Raw genomic sequence first — 17419 nt, 5'->3', positions numbered from 1 at the left:
AGGTCAATACCTGGAAAGGGGTACCTGGCAATTCAGAGTGACATGAGAATGTCAAAGACCTTGGTCTGGGTAGAGGGTTCAGGGTGTAAACATATGTTAAACATTCATACAATTGTGCATGTGAGGTCAGAGTAGTTTACTGTGTGTAAGATATACATTCGTGAAAGCATTAGATATGTGTTATATGCCTCATAATGATTCACAACAAATTATTTTCTCCTATCCAACCCCCAGAAGGGAGAGTCTAAGGGTGGTACAAAAGGATGATCAGGGTCCAAACTGGGGAGGAGAGGATACAATTTAAATAACCAGACAAATACAGGGACTTTCTCTGTTTATTGCAAGGAACAAACAATAAACATAAATTTGTTGTACTTATGAAAAAAATGAAGTAAATAAAATAAATTTGTTTTACTTATGAAACTAGTAAAATAGTGGGGACAAGAAGAGGTCCTAATTGGAGGGGCCCTGTACAGATACTTTTTATATGTTTTATGCCACATCATATCACATACATTAAAAAAGGAAAAAAAAATTCAACTCTATGCAGATTTTTGTTCTTTAAAAATTTTTTTATCTAGGTACCCATATATCCTCTCATGTAAATAGGATCATATACTTGCTTGTGAGTTGCCTTTTTTTTAATTTGTTCTTTTAGTTATACATCAAAGTAGAATGTATTTTGACATATCATACATACACGGAGTATAATTCTCATTCTTGCAGTAGTACATGATGTGGAGTTTCACTGATGTATTCATATATGAACATAGGAAATTTACATACAATTCATTCTACTGTTTTTCCTATTCCCATCTCACCTCCTTTCCCTTCATTCCCCTTTGTCTAATCCAATGAACTTCTGTTCTTCCCTCCTCCTGCTTATTGTGAGTCAGCATCCACATATCAGAGAGAACATTCAGCCTTTGTTTTGGGGGGATTCACTTATTTCACTTAGCATGATAGTCTACAGTTCCATCCATTTACCAGCAAATGCCATAATTTTATTCTCTTTATGGCTGAATAATATTCCATTGTGTATATGTATCACATTTTCTTTATCTATTTATCTGTTGAAGGGCACCTAGGTTGGTTCCTTAGCTTAGCTATTGTGAACTGAGCTGCTATAACATGAGGTCCCTCTTTGATCTCATTATGTGGCACACCACTGTGCTTCAACCTGGAAAGCATGTGTTAGTCTTAAAGTTTGCACTCAGGTGTAGATTACCATTATTAGTGCACAACCTTGGGCGGGGACTTCCAACCCATTGCCTCACCCCTCACAGCCACTCATGAAGAAGAACATCAGCTCTGTGGTACACAGGAGGGAACAGTTTCAGAGAAACTGGAGCTTGTCCCAGTTTGTGTGGTTCCAAAGTCCACGTTCTTTCCTTTATGCAGGAAGGCTGCTGGTAGATGAGCGTGGGTTTAAAGTGCCTGTCTAGTGCTAAAAGCTTCTGATCAGCACCACCTTTAAATGTCTTTCACAGGTGGTTGTCACTTTCCCTTTTTGAATGGACAGGGATTGACTGGACAAAGCACAGCTGGAGGTTAAGGCAGCTATACAGCTAAGACCACCAGAACATCCCCTGACACCAAGCCCATCAGTAGGCTCTTCTGCTTACATCATTATCTCCAGTAGCCAGCCCAGTGTATTTGTAGAGCAAGATTTAAGAAGAGGGGCCCTAGGATTTATCTGGAAGCTCATTTGCATAGTAAGCATAAGCGAAAGCAATGTGCTTGCCAGTAAACAGAGTAAGCAAAATTAACACTTAGATTATACATTTCCTACCAATCAAGATATCAAGGTTTTAGCCCTTGTGGTAGCACACACCTGTAACCCAGCAGCTCTGGAGGCTGAGGCAGGAGGATCAAGAATTCAAAGCCAGCCTCAGCAATTTAACAAGGCTCTAAGCAACTTAGTAAGACCCTGTCTTTAAATAAAATATAAAAAAGGGCTGGGGATGTGGCTCAGTTGTTGAGTGCCCCTGGGTTCAACCCCCAGTACCAAAAAAAAAAGTGATGTTTTTAAAATTGACACTCCTCCCTCGCACACATACTAACTGAGGAGTTACATAGGGGGAATGGTGAACTAGCCCCCCAAACACCCCAACCCTTCAGTGTACTCCAAAGTCCTACAGTCTCCCCCCAAAATGTGTTCACCACAGCAAGTACAGCTTGGGTGCTCAATTTTGGTCTCCCGTTTCTGGAGGAACAGTCCTTAGATGAACCACCACTCCTACAGAGTCAGGCTGGACCTCCTGATGTCCCTTGGCGCTTTCTGCTTTCTATACCTAATCCATTCCTGCTGCTGTAGTCAAAATGTCTTAGGGCCCGGGAGCCTGGTTCAGGGGTAGAGCATTGGCCCAGCAAAGACCCTGGTTTCAATTCTCACACAAGCAAAGAAAAAAAAAGGTTACACTAGGTCATACATAAACAATATGAATTTATTGCTCACAATTCTGGAGACTGGGAAATCCAAAGTCAGGTGCTAGATTTTTCCTGGTGAATGCTCCCTCAGCTTCACAATATAGGGACACCCAGACAAGCCTCACATAAGCCTTTCTGTGTGTTCTTTTACCTGAGCCCGTTTTCTTTATTCTGAATTTTTATATTTGGCACTAGGAATTGAGCTTGGGGTGTTTCACCACTGAGCTACATCCCAGTCCCTTATTTTATTTTATTTTTTTGTCTAGAGATATGGTGTCTCTAAGTTGCTGAGAGTCTCACTCAGTTGCTAAGGCTGGCCTCAAACAGCCTCCCAAGTCTCTGGGATTCCAGGTGATTGCCATTAGGACCAGCTCTTGAGCCCATTTTCTGATTATGGCAAAATAATACCTGAAGCACCTGGCCTGGAACAGCCCTTAGCTCACAATAGGTATTCAATAAAGATGTCTTCTGCTGGAGTGCCAGGCAGTGGTAGAGCTCTTGCCTAGCATATATGAGGCCCTGGGTTCTATCCCCAACACTGCAAAAAAACAAAAATAAATGATGTCTCCTTCTCTCATCTGTAAGACCCACCCTTAGCAGGCTGTTAATTTACTGTCTACCAGGCAAACAGTAATTTCTGACTCTGGTGTTAATTAAGCTAAGGGATCCAGCCTCAGCTCAAGAAATTCACTATCAAAAGAAACCAAAGAGATAGCTTATTAAGAAATGAATAAAATAAAAATAAGGAAGCTCACTATCTAGGGGTTGGGGTGTAGCTCAGTGGTAGAGTGTCTGCCTAGCATGCATGAAGCCCAATTGCCAGCTCTAACAAAAAAAAATTATAAAAGGAAATAAAAAGAATTTCATTTTAAGCCTTGCTTCCCACTCCATGCCTGTCTGGAAAAAACGAAAAAGAAATACTGCTGGACAATACATCAGGAACCCAGGAATGGACATTTTACCCCATGGCAATGGGAAACCAAAGGATCCCCTCTGAAAACAGGCATTGGAGGAGGAGCCGGGAGCCTTGGGGCCCCTGGAGGAGGACCGCCAGCTTCAGAAGATGCAGAATGCCCAGTTAAGTCTGAACTTCAGAAAAACAAGCAAATAGTTCTTTTGTATAAGTATGTCCCAATGTCCTATGCAATATTTGAAAATACTTCTCCTAAAAAAAGTGTTCATTGTTTATCTGAAGTTCAAGTTCAGCTAGGCATCTGGTATTTCTCTGTCAGTCCTACCCCTGGAGCAAAGTCAAGTTAGTGGGGGCGTGGGGGTTTGAAAGCATCAGACTGCTGTTTACTTTAGGAATGGGGGGGCTCAGGCTGGGAGATTGATGGGTCAGGGAAGACTTGGGGTAGGAGATCCAGGGTGGATCCTGAAGGGTGTGGGTAGGGTAAACTTACTGGGAGTGGCGCTCCAAAGAGCTTTCTCTGCTGCTCCGCCCTCTCAGGCCAGCCCAGGGGCTCTACTAATTCCTCCCATAGATGTTGGATTACCTAGTATTTAGTGGGTTACTCAACCCAAATGAGATCTTTCTGTTTATCACTACTTTTTCAAAGAAGTTGCCTTTTTGTACTTATGGAATTGGGGTATTTAACCCAGCCTGGGGTAAATATGTTTTCTCCCCTCTGAAGAGCAGGAACAAAGTCCCATTTATCCCTAGGCCTCAGCACTGCTGTCCCCATTGTTTGTAGAGTTGAAGGCCCTTTAATGCTCTCAGGTAGGGTAGGGAGGGAGGTTGGGCTTTTGGGGCTCTTTCCTTACAAATTAGTCTTATTGCTCATAAGATTTTTCCTAAAGAAAGAGAAGTAGAAGAAATGGTGAGGGGCTGGGGATGTTGCTCAAGCAGTAGCGTGCTCGCCTGGTGTGTGTGCGGCCCGGGTTCGATCCTCAGCACCACATACAAACAAAGATGTTGTGTCCGCTGAGAACTAAAAAATAAATATTGAAAAATTCTCTCTCTCTCTCTCTCTCTCTCTCTCTCTCCCACTATCTTTAAAAAAAAAAAAAAAAAAAACAAAGAAATGGTGAGTTTGCCTGTCCCAAGAATGAAGATTCAGTCCTAGCTTTAGCAATGAACAGCTCTGAATCCTGGGACCCATCTCTTCATTTACATTTTTTTTAGGGCCAGGGGTGGGGGTGAGCGGTACTGAGGATTTAACCTAGGGGTGCTTTACCATTGAGTCACATCCCCAGCCCTTTTTATTTTTTATTTTGAGACAGGGTCTCACTAAGTTGCTTAGGGCTTTGCTAAATTGCTGAGGCTAGCCTTGAATTTGAGATCCCTGCCTCAGCCTCCTGAGTCACTGGGATTACAAGCATGTACCTCCACACCTGACCCAGCTCTTCACTTACAGATGGTCTAAACATATTATTTTTTCCCTCCTGTGACTTTTGAAGCCTCAGGTAAAATCATCTGTGTAAGGTATTGCAAATGCATGTGGTGATGCTGAGCAACTCAACTCCAGCTAGAATTGGAAGTGGGCTTCAGTGCATGGAAGTCTGGGCATAGAACCAGCCGGGCATCTGCCCTGCCTGGGCCAGAGCCAGGCCCAGGGCATGCTTTCTATTGTTCCCTGACCATTAGAATCACCTGAGGTGTCTGTGAAAGCTGCACATACTCTTGGGGATACCTCCCTCCAGAGCTGAGAATGAGAATCTTCAGGGAGGTGTAAACAAGGGCTCCAGGTGATCACCAGCCAGCTCTGGGCTTAAATGCAAGTTCAGATCACTTTACTGGCTATGTGACCTTGGGAATATTACATAACTGCTCTGATCCTAGGTCTCCTTATCTATAAACAGGGAGGCAATAATATAGGGTGGTTGTAAGGATTAAAAATAGCCATTGTTGCTGGTTGTTGCTATTGTTGCTTGAGGCAGAATTAAAACTGTCCATTGTTATGTTGTCAGTTGTTATTGTTGTGGAGATAGAAGCCTAGTGATTCTCTCAGTGATGGACACAACCTACAGTTTAGAAAGAGGAAACAGGACATTGTGGGATGGATTTGCTAAAGCGGCTTCTTAGTAGGGGGGGGTCAGGCTCCAGCTGTGCCCTCCCACCTGTCCTCTGCCCGCTCTAACCTTGGCCTCCTGGGCCATCCAGGCCTGTTGGGAGTTCACCCTCCTCTCCTGCCTCCCAGTTAGGAGGCACTTTCCTCAGCTCATTTGTATTGTGTACCCCAGAAAAGCCAACCGCTATTATTCTCAGCCTAAGAGCACAGCTGTCTAGACCTCTCTTCCCACAGTCGCACCCTCCATAATATCCAAGAGCCCCAAGCTCTGACTACTGTTTTTACAGATCCTGGCTCTGACAATTCTTAACCATATTTAAATCAATAATCTATTAATCTTACCACTTTTGTTTCTTTCCTTTCTATCTTCTTTCTTCTTGCTGCTGGGGATGGAACCCAGGGCTTCTCACATGCTAGGTGAGCTCTCTACAGTGAGCAGCACTTACCCCCTCTTCCTGTCCCTCACATCCTCACTCCCCTCCTGGACCAGCTTACACTCCTGTATTACAACCACTGCTTTGCAAACACCCCCCACTCTGCCTTGTGGTTCTCAGCAGTGAAACCTCAGCCTGCATCCACACAGCCGACAATGAGAAGGAAAGGTGCACTGGCCCTCTCGGGTCTCTCTTTAAGTTCACGAGCATCTTTGTCCTCATCCGTTCATACTAACCTTCCCATCCTGGGTGCTTACTGCACACTTTCTCCAGGTCCTTCAAAACTCTGGTAACTTCTCTTGCAGCCTGGCTCTCAACCTTAACCTTGCTTCCCGTGGCATTTGGCAAAGAAAAGCAAGCAATCAAAGAACTGCCACGTTTATCTCCAGTCAGATAGGAGATTGCTTTTCAATGTGCGAACAGATCACGTGGGGTTCTCGTTGAAATGTTTGCTTTAGCTAGTTGATAAGGGGCCTGAGATTCTGCATTCCTAATGAGCCCTGGGTAATGCAGCAGCTGCTCCTCTGACTACATTCTAAATATTGTCCCAAACGTTAACTCCTAATCCACACTCCCATCCTCACCCCAGTGTGAATGAGGATTCAAGCACCTTCCTCCGTCTCCATTAAAGAGGCAAAGAGGTAAGATGCATAGGAGGAACTGGAAGAAAAGACATCAAAAAACACTCCTGCCTGGGAGTGCCATCCATAGAAGTGTGACATGAGCCACATTTGTCATTGCAAACTCTTCAGTGGCACATTTTAATTTTTTTGTTTGTTTTGTTTTTTTGAGATAGGATCTCACTATATTACCCAGGCTGGCTTGAACCCGTGGGCTCTGCAAATCCTCCTGCTCCAGCCTCTTGAGTAGCTGGGACCTCAGGTGTATGCCACCATACCTGGCTTGCTAATTCATTTTTTTGTTTTTATTTTTTCAGTTGCACAGGGAGCTGAACCAAGGGTTTCAGGCATACCAAGCAAGCATGTTGCCACTGAGCTACATCCCCAGCCGTTTTTAAGTGTTTTCTAATAACTTAACAAGTATCATTTTGATATTTAAATTTAAATGAATTAAGATTAAATAAAATTTAAAGGTCAGTTTTACAGTTGCACCAACACATTTTAAGTCTCAGTGGCCAAAATGACGAGTGGCTGCCATATGGAACAGCACAGCACATAGCAATCGTGCTGCCACATACTGGGGGAAACCCTGGGGTTAGAGTCTGGGTCACAATTCATCTTGGTCCTCAACCCCCAGATGCCTAGCCCAGGGCCTGAAACCAATGCTTCCTACAGAGTTTAGTGTGTCAAAAATAGTCCTCTAGGAAGAGTAGAATCAGGCACAATCAGTTCCCAATAATTACCACTAGGGGGCAGGATCTGGCTATTACTGCTTGGCAAGAAAAGGGGAAGCCCAACAAATAGCCAGATGGATGGGGTCGGCTCAGTGTTTTCCATACTGTAGGAGAAATTGATTAGTGGGTCACAACCAGCATTAAGAAAATAAAACAGACTACATAAAATGGAAATATTGTTTCATGATACTTTGTTTTAGGTTTCTTTATACTGTATATGTACAATGTAAGGGTTTGATTGTAAAATATATTATTAAAGTCTAGTTTGGAAAAAAGTTTCACTCACTCTCCTAGCATGTGTGAGACCCTGGGTTTAGTCCTCAGCACCACATAAAGATACGTAAATAAAGGTATTGTGTCCACCTACAACTAAAAAATATTAAAAGAAAGAAAGAAAGAAAGAAAAGGAAAAGAAAAGAAAAAAGTTTCACTCTTATAACTGCAGATAAAGTGGTTGAAGCTAGGTAGTAGATGCATGAGAGCTCACCATCTCACTTTCTCCCTGTCTTATGTATTTTTTTAATTTGTATTTCTCTCTGTTTTTAGATACTTTAAATTCTCCATAATAAAAAGTTAGTTTATAATGAAACTGAAGGACCTGGTGCCTTCAGAGTAGCACACAGGGACCTCATCTAGTCTGGGCTTCTCATACGGTGCTCCTCTGAGAGCAGTAACAGTAGCCTGAGACAGGCATAGGAAAGAGTGTGTGTGTGTGTGTGTGTGTGTGTTTGTGTGTGTGTGTGTGTGTTCATGCTTGTGTGCTCCCAAGCAGGCTACCGCCATCCTCACAGGGGAGAGCACAGGGTGTGAAGGTGGCTGAGGTGACCCTGGAGCTGAAAGCTCTTATGGCATTCCATAAACTTCAAGGAAATTGTTAGGCACTGGGAATTGGCCTGAGGTGACTGGGGAGGTGGGCAGAGACCAGGTGTAGAGGACTTAAGGATCTGGAAATGTGCCCTAAAGGGAAGCCAGTTGAATGGAGGGTGGAGACCTGGATCCTGAGCTGTGGGCTGTGGGAGGAAGGTCAGGAGCTGATTCCTGATGGGGTAAAGGTGGGCCGCTGGCCCCCACGCTGCCATTCCAAGCCACACATCTTTGGCTCATCTGGCTGGCCGGCTTCTAGTCATCTCACATCCTGCTCTTCCCTACTGTGCTTGGAGCTGGTTCAGTGGGCTCTTGGTCCTCCAGCTTTGGATGGGTTTGATCAATGGAGATTTCCAGCAGGGAATGGGAATGGAGTTGGAGAATTTTTTCTTCCTTCTCCCTCCCTGAAGAGTCACCACAGACTGATAATCTCTCATCCAAAGGTCACAGCTCCTGTCCCATGGCCCTCCACACAGCTCTTTCTCTCTGCTCCCTCCCCTCCCACTTCAGGCCTAGGGTTGGTGAAGGAGACCCACTATCACCAGCCCCAGGAACTGCACTATCTCTTATCTTGCTCTACTCTGCCCACAGCCCCAAAGGCTTGTTGAATACAGTAGCCCCTCCTTATCCTTAGTTTCAGTTAACTGCAGCCCAAAAATATTAAATGGAAAATTCCAGAAATAAACAATTTTTACTATTTGTTGTTGTTTTGCTTTTCTTTTTCATGCTGGAAATTGAAATCCATACCTTTGGCATGCTAAGCATGTGCTCTACAACTAAGTAACACTCTTGGTCACAATTTATGGGTTTGTTTTGTTTTGTTTTGTTGGGTACCAGGGATTGAACTCAGGGGCACTCAACCACTGAGCCACATCCTCAGCCCTACTTTGTTTTTTTTGTTTTGTTTTGTTTTGTTTTTGTTTTTGTTTTTAAGAGACAGAGTCTCATTGAGTTGCTTAGTGCTTTGCTAAATTGTTGAGGCTGGCTTTGAACTCACAATCCTCCTGCCTCAGCCTCATGAGCCACTGGGATAACAGGCACGCACCGCCACACCCAGCTACCAATTTATGTTTTAAAATAACTTTTTTTTTTTTTTTTTCAGTACTGGGAATTGAATCCAGGATCTCATGTATGCTTGGGAATTATTCCACCACTAAATATATCCCAGACCTCAGTTCATAAGTTCTATTTATTTATTTATTTTTTTAAAGAGAGAGTGAGAGAGGGAGAGAGAGAATTTTAATATTTATTTTTTAGTATTCGGCGGACACAACATCTCTGTTTGTATGTGGTGCTGAGGATCGAACCCGGGCCGCACGCATGGCAGGCGAGCACGCTACCACTTGAGCCACATCCCCAGCCCCGATAAGTTCTAAATAACTATATTTTTGCAGTACTGGGATGGAACCCAGGGACTTACCCATGCTAAGCAAGCCCTGAGCCACATCTTCAGCCCTTTAATAACATTTATTATATTGTTCTATTTTATTATTGTTGTTAATTTCTTCTTGTGTCTAATTTATAAATTAAATAGATCTAGGCCTAGCACAGTGATGTATGCCTGTAATCCAGTCGCTCAGGAGGCTGAGACAGATCCCAAGTTCAAAGCCAGCCTCAGCAACTTAAAGAGGACCTGAGCAACTTAATGAGACCCTGTCTCTAAATAAAATATAAAAAAAAAACGGTTTGGGAATGTGGCTCAGTGGTTTTGCGACCCTGGGTTCAATCCCTGTTACAAAAAAAAAAAAAAAAGTTTGCCTTAGTATATCTGAATAGGAAAATGCTTGCATGGACAGTTCTGGGACTGTCTGCATTTCAGGCATCCTCTGGATTCTTGGATGTGGTCAGGGTCACTGTGGTCCTTTCACGCAGCTCTCCTCAGATTGCAAATCCAAGTCTATTGTGTTTCCGGGGCTGGTGCACTTTCTACCCAGGCTGGCAGCAGAGGTATCAGTGGACCGCATGGAATTTGGATCCCCTGAATCCAGACTTGAATTCAGACTCTGTCACTTGTTAGTTCTGTGCTGGGGTAAGTCACTGGGCCTGCCTGAGCCTCAGCACTGTCATCTCTAAAGGAGGATGCCACGACTTTGTTTATTTCGTTGTCACCACAATTAAATAACACGTCCAAAGGGCTTCTCCACAGGGGTCTGGGGCTCAGCAGTCTGTCGCATTCTTCCTTTCCCTTATGGCACTGCAAGTGTCAACCAAGTGGCTAGGTACTAGGGAGTGTGAGAGTCTAGGAGTGAACAGCACTGTCTCTGCCAACAGAGAGGTCACAGACTTGTGACCCTGGGGCCATGGCCATAGCCCCAAGTGGGAAAGTAGCTACTTTCAAACCATTTATTTCTGTTTGACTATAATGTGGCACTTTCTGTGGGTCTGCAGATGACCTGGCAATATAAACATTTCTTTATTTAGCTATGCTGGGTATCAAACCCAGTGCCTCACACATGCTAGGCAAGTGCTCTACCACTGAGCTATGGGTCCAGCTGGTTGAATTTATTTTTAGCTTTGAAGGAACTGTACTCAAAGGACAGATCAGCCTCCCAGAGCACAGAACTCCCTCCCTCCCCTCCACCCAGAGCCTGTTAGATTCCCCAGATTGTGAATTGAGGCCTTAATTAGTTACAGTTACTCCTGAGAGTGTATAATGTCCCCTTGGGTGTGTTGGAGCCAGAGGTACCTGGTAGAAACCTGCCTAAAGCAGGGCATGGTGGCACGTACCTGTTATCCCAGAAACTAAAGCAGGACTATCATAAATTCAAGGCCAACCTCGGCAACTTAGTGAAATCCTGCCTGAAATAAAAAACCAAAATGTCTGGAATGTAGCTCAGTGGTAAAGTACCTGCCTGGCATGTGCCAGGCCCTTCATTCATTCCCCAGTACTAAAAGAAAAAAAAGGAAAAAGAAATGTGTCTTAAAGGATTTCCTGATGACATGAACAGAGGACCCAGGACAACAAGCAGTGGAGGCTGGCTTGAAGAAGTGGGGGCACACTGTAGCAAAAAAAAAAAAAAAAACTAGAAAACAATATGGTTGAGACCATATTGCTAAAGCAGGTGATGTAAACTTGATAGTATCAACATTGGCTTCAGGCAGAGTGATGCCTGATTTGCAACAGGACTTTGAACCCTTCATCTGAACTGTATAAGGCTGGAGGTCCTGGAGGGGCCAGGTATGAAGACCTAAGGGCCCAATTTGGGGCAGTGGCAGGGAGGAATGAAAGGAAAGGATCTCACCCTCTGTGTTCAGTCCTATACTGAAGCACAGAGAAGGAGCAGATGCTGATATTGCAAGAGAGATAAAATAAACATCAGCAAACATGTAAGGAGTCCCTGGTGGACCAAGTGCCCCATCCTTGACCTGTGTAATCATCAGTCATCTTTTGGGTGTGTGTAGGGGGTAGTACTGATGGAACCCAGGGGTGCTTTACCATTGAACTACATCCCTAGCCCTTTGTATGTTTGTTTGTTTTGTTTTGTTTTGTTTCAAGACAGTGTCTTGCTAAATTGCCAAGGCTGGCCTTGAGCTTGCTATTCTCCTGCCTCAGCCTCCTGGATCATTGGGATTACAGATGTCTGCCACCACACCTGGCTCACAATCTTTAAAGTAGTTCACAGATGATCAATCCCTCTCATGGAGAAAGAGAATGAGGCTTAAAGTGATTAAGACCTTTGCCCCAAGGTACCACATTTAGTCAGTAGTGGGTACAGGATGCAATTTAGTCCATCTGAGTCCTGCATCCACCTTCTTACCCTCAGATCCTACCCTCCTTAGCCACCAGGAACTCCCAGTGTTGGTGCAGCAGCCTGATGAGGATGGTGACACAGAAGTGTGTGTAATAAGGGGGATGTCATCACCCAGGCCTAAGGGGGCAAGGAAGAAGGCCTTCCATGGGAGCTAGGGCTGTAGATTGGTTTGGGCATTTGACAATAAATGTTTCTAGGATCACTGTGTGCCAGGCACTGGCTCAGGGCCTGGGAGGACAGCTGAGAGTAGACAAAAATCTCTGCCTCATAGAGCACATGTGGACCTGGAAGAGCAGTCTCCCCTCCGTGTTGCATACTTTCTGGGTCCCAGGCACTGTTCAAAGAGCTCCACATCATTGATTTCCTCACAATAACCCTAAGAGACCCTATTACCTCATTTTACACATGGGGAAATTGAGTCCCAGAGAAGCTATGAATGACTTGCCCACGATGCCAGGGTTTCTTAAGTGGTAAGTTTGGAATATGCCAGGAAACAGAGTGGGAAGACAGCAAAACAGCAGTTGCAGAGGTTGACACTGAGAACCTGGCCTTCTGCAGGGTCAGTGCTGCTGGAACCCGAGGCCGGGAGAGAGGTAGGGAGACCAGCAGAGATGGAAGAGAAGGAGGTGAGGGCTAGCTGGGAAGGGCTGAGACCTCAGGTGTAGTGGTCAGGATGGTCTTCCTCAGACAAGGTAGCACCAAAGCATGTTAAACAGAGGAAAGATGTGCTCAGCTTTATGATTCATAAAAAAAAAAAAAAAACCTTGGAGGGTGAGTAGGAGGCCCCCCTGGAGTAAGGGGGACTGTGGCAGGGTCTCACGAGGGAGGTTGAGAACCAGCTATAAAAACAGTCAGGACTGGGAGTGAAGCTGTAGTGGAGCACTTGCCCAGCACACAGGAAGCCCCAGGTCCAACCTCAGCACCACCAAAACAAAAACAGAAAAAAGTCTTTGAACATCTCCATACCAGGCACTGTGCAGAGTGTGCTCAGCCTGAAATATCTCCTTGGATCTTCACAAAGTGTAGGACACAAATCCTTTACTCCTCCTGACCTATAGATAGGAGGTGTGGACTCAGAGAGCTGACAAAACTTGCTTCTGTCCAGGGTCACACAGCTAGGGAGTGGTAGAGACAGGGTCTCACTAAGTTGCCCAGGCTGGCCATGAACTTGTGATTCTTCTGCCTCATCCTCCAGAGCAGCTGGGATTACAGGTGGGAACCACCATGCCCTGCTAAGATTTTCTCTTAAACTACTTCTAAGAGTCCCAATGGTTGCTGCAGTTCCAGGCATCACAGCTCCCTCTTGATAGAAAGAAAGGGAATGTATGAGAGAGTTACACTTAGGAAGGACCTGTAGCCCAGTGGTATTTCATTGGCCTATAATGCACAAGGTCCTGGGTTTGATCCCCAGCACCTCAGCCAAAGTATATCCTCTAAATAACAAGAAGAAAGAACCTTCCGAGAAGACCTTCAGCCTATTTCCTCCTCACTTCACCTGTGTGAGGTGACCTGGACCACTTGCTCTCTCCCTATTTGATTTATAGGGCTATTGTGAGAATTGAGGGTTAATCTGCAAAGCACTTGGAATAGTGCCTAGTCATGGTGTGCCCTATATAAATATTTGCTATTACTATCTGATGGCAAGAATTGCATTCCTGGGTTTAACCAGAGCTTGACTGAGCAAGGAGTGCACCAGTTGGCTTGAAACAATAAAGGTCCACCCAATCATGGCTGAGGAGGGACTCAGAGGCTACAACTGTTCAGAGGAGAACTGGCAAAATGGAGGTCAATAAGGAAGAGAAGATGGAAGAGAAGGAGGTGAGGGCTAGCTGGGAAGGGAGTGGGGTAGAGTAGGGATTTCAATCAGCAAACAAGATCTGCCATATCATGTTGTTGATTTATTTTATTTTATTTTTGCTGGTACTGGAGATTGGAACAAGGGCACTCTACCACTGAGCTACATTCCCATTCCCAGTTCTTTTTAAACTTTTTCATTTGTTGCTTTTAGTTATACATTAAATTTTATTTTGAGATAGTGTCTTACTAAGTGGGCCAGGTTGGCCTTGAACTTGAAATCCTCCTGCCTCGGTCTCCTAAAGTTTTTTGAATTTTCAAGTAGCCAAAAGGGTAATTGCTTCCCTTGTCAGGTCTTCCGTTGCTTTTTGTTTAAATTTAAGAATCATATATGGGGGGGCTGGGATGTGGCTCAAGCAGTAGCATGCTCGCCTGGCATGCGTGCGGCCCGGGTTCGATCCTCAGCACCACATACAAACAAAGATGTAGTGTCTGCCGAAAACTAAAAAATAAATATTAAAATTCTCTTTAAAAAAAAAAAAATCATATATGGGGGCTGGGGATGTGGCTCAAGTGGTAGCGCGCTCGCCTGGCATGTGTGCGGCCCGGGTTCAATCCTCAGCACCACGTACAAACAAAGATGTGTCCGCCAAGTACTAAAAAATAAATATTAAAAAATTCTCTCTCTCTCTCCCTCTCTCTCACTCTTCCTTTAAAAAAAAAAAAAAGAATCATATATGTCTATTAAAGAAAATCAGAATAATACTTGTATCACTTTTAGCCTTATAAAGTCCTCTGTTATTCAGAGATTGGACATGTATTTTATTTTATTCTAATTTTGGATGGTTTAATTTAAGTTAATTTATTTTTGCTATGCTGGACCTGAACTTATGATCCTCTTGCCTCAGCTTTCTGAGTAGCTGGGATTATAGGCATATGCCACTACACCCAGCTTAATTTTATATCCTTACACTGTAATTCGTCTGGATTTTATTTTGGTGGACTCTTGTGAGGCACAGGTCTAAACTACCTTTTCGTACCTAGCTAGTCCATTGTCCACACAGTGTATCTTTTAAGCACCATTAATAAGTAATCTGCTTCCTACTGTATTTGTCAGCTATTGTTACAATGATGCTGCATAACAAACCAACCCAAAACTGAGAGGGAGGGAGGGACGGGGGTGAAAATATGGCATAGTGGGATGGGAATGTGGCTCGGTAATAGAGCACTTGCTTAGCAAGCGTGAGGTCATGGGTTAAATCCCTAGCACCACAAGAAAAAAATATTTTAAAAGGCCAAGTACATGGCGAACAAGTACATGGTGAAGGGCACGTTACAGGGAGAGAAAAACTAAGACTCAAATGTAACCCATAACACCGTTAAAGACAGCCTTTTCTTCAGAAAATGAAGCTGTCTTGAGATAAAGGCAGATAAGAGTCTAGAAAGGGGGTCAGCAGAAGTTCTTTGTTGTTCTGGTTCTTTTTTGAGGGGGTGGGGAGACTGGAGATTGGCCTCAGAGGCATCTTACCGCTGAATAACATCCCCAGCCCCTTTTATTTTTTATTTTGAGAAGGGTCTCTCTAAGCTGCTGCGGCTGGCCTCAAACTTGTGATCCTTCTGCCTCAGCCTCTCAAGTATATAGGATTACAGGAGTAGGCCACCATGGCTGCCTTTGAGGGAAGTTTTTTAATTTGAATTTGCTCATATGATGAAGAAAGTAGAGAGAGAACACTTAAAAGATATGAGCAAGAGAGACTAATAGGCCAGTTGCAGTGGTGCACACCTGTAATCCCAGCAGCTCTGGAGGCTGAGGCAATAGGACAGCAAGTTCAAAGCCAGCCTCAGCATCTTATCAAGGCCCTAAGCAACTTATCGAGACACTGGGTGGAAAATAAAAAATAAAAAGGGCTTGGAATGTGGCTCAGTGTTTAAGTATAGGCCCTGGGGGTCCATCCCCAGTAGAAAGAAAAGAAAGAAGGAAAGAAAGAAAGAAGGAAGGAAGGAAGGAAGGAAGATGGGCTAATAGAACTTTCTCTAAAAATTCATCAAATAAGTAGCAAGATGTTTAGGGGACATCTGGGCACATAACTTGGTTCTCTAAGAAGGATATTTGATGGAAGCAAAGGAAATTAAGTTGAGGCCTGAGGTTGGGGTAAACAGGGGTAGAAAAAGGAGATGTCACAAAACAAAAGTATTGCCAGGCGTTGGTGTTGGGGTCTCTGTGAGGCCTGAACCGTAACAACTCTGATTGACGGGGGACAGCAGTTTTCTCTAGTCCTTTCCTTGAAATGGGAGCAGAAAAGAGGATTGTTGGAACAGGCAAGTCTGTCCATTGGTGGACTAAGGCTGGAGGGCTGAGAGGTGAGGAAGGGGACAGCTGGTGAAGGTTCTAGGATTGAACCAAGTCCATATTGGAAGGGAGGAAATACCGGTGGGAGGGATGGAAGGGCTGGAAGAAATCAGTTTTGAGGAGCTAAAGCTGGAGGGTCCTGTGTCCCAGGACATTGGAGTTTAGGTTTTCAGAGGTAGAGAAGTTCCAGGCGAATGCAGGGTATGGCCACATGAGCAGGCTACTGAATGACATTGAAGACCTTGAAATTGAGGTCAGGAACTGAGAGCAAGGCAAAATCATCTATGCAGAAGGCAGACTGTTGGGCTGAGGCAGACTCCTGAGTTGAATCCCCAGGGCAGGGGCCCAGGAGTCTGCATTTGATATGCTTCTTGAGTGGATCTTGGGCTCTCTGAAGCTTCAGAACTACCTGAGCTAAGAGAGCAAGCCAGGATTGTTACCTAATGGCAAGAATCCAGCAGGAAGAGTAGACACAGGTGTCTAAATCCTTGGAGTCTGGGCGGGGTCAGAGGATGTACTGATGGGGAGGGGTGGAGAGATGTTTTTATAGGAGTCAGGAAGAGCTGTGGTCTTGACCTGCAATAAAATTAGCACATCCCATTCTAACCTGGAGCTGCAACAGGCAGAAGATTGGTTTTCTCTGCAGGAGGCAGAAGTGAGGGGGTGAGAGGGAGATGGAGATGGAGGGAGGGGAGGTGGGAGGGAGAGAAGGGAATAGAAGATGGGGGTCAGATTCAGTCAAAACAGGGCAGGTGGGCCAGGCGCCATGGTGCACACCTGTAATCCCAGGACTCCGCTGAAGAAAACAGACGAGTGGAGGAGCAGCGCAGGGCACTCAGAGAGGAAGAGAACTCCAAGCTTTATTTCACAGGCTGCCAGGCCCAGAGGAGATCAGACTGCAAATTCCGAGTGGCCACCATCAGTTTTCACATTTGTAGGCTATCTAGTGTCATGAATATTCTAGTCTAAAAGATACATAGTTTTGCACGAGTTTCAAGGGGAAGCACAGAGTGTGATAAGGGGAAGAACCAACTCCTTTTACAAGGCCTTTAATAAATCTCTAGCCTTGGGCCTGGAGCCTCTGAAGGGGCATTGATACTTCAAAGGAAAGTAGTTAGATCCTAGGGGACAGCATTTACAATCCAAAAGATTGCTGACTAGAAATGGGAGGGGAACTCTCCCTTTCCCAGGCATTAATTCTCAGTGTTTTTAGTGTATTTTACATCCAGGCTTGAGTTAGTTACCCATTACAACTCAGGAGGCTGAGGCAGAAGGATCCCATGTTCAAGGCCAGCCTCAGCAACTTAGTGAGGGCCTAATTTAAAGAGACATTGTCTAGGGTTAGGATTGTGGCTCAGGGGTACAGCGCTTGCCTGGCACATGTGAGGCACTGGGTTTAATCCTCAGCACCACATATAAATAAATTCAAT

Source organism: Callospermophilus lateralis, chromosome 9, assembly GCF_048772815.1.
Source record: "Callospermophilus lateralis isolate mCalLat2 chromosome 9, mCalLat2.hap1, whole genome shotgun sequence".
Taxonomy (NCBI): domain Eukaryota; kingdom Metazoa; phylum Chordata; class Mammalia; order Rodentia; family Sciuridae; genus Callospermophilus; species Callospermophilus lateralis.
The sequence above is the reverse complement of the archived record's forward strand: the minus strand, read 5'-3'. Positions refer to the sequence as shown.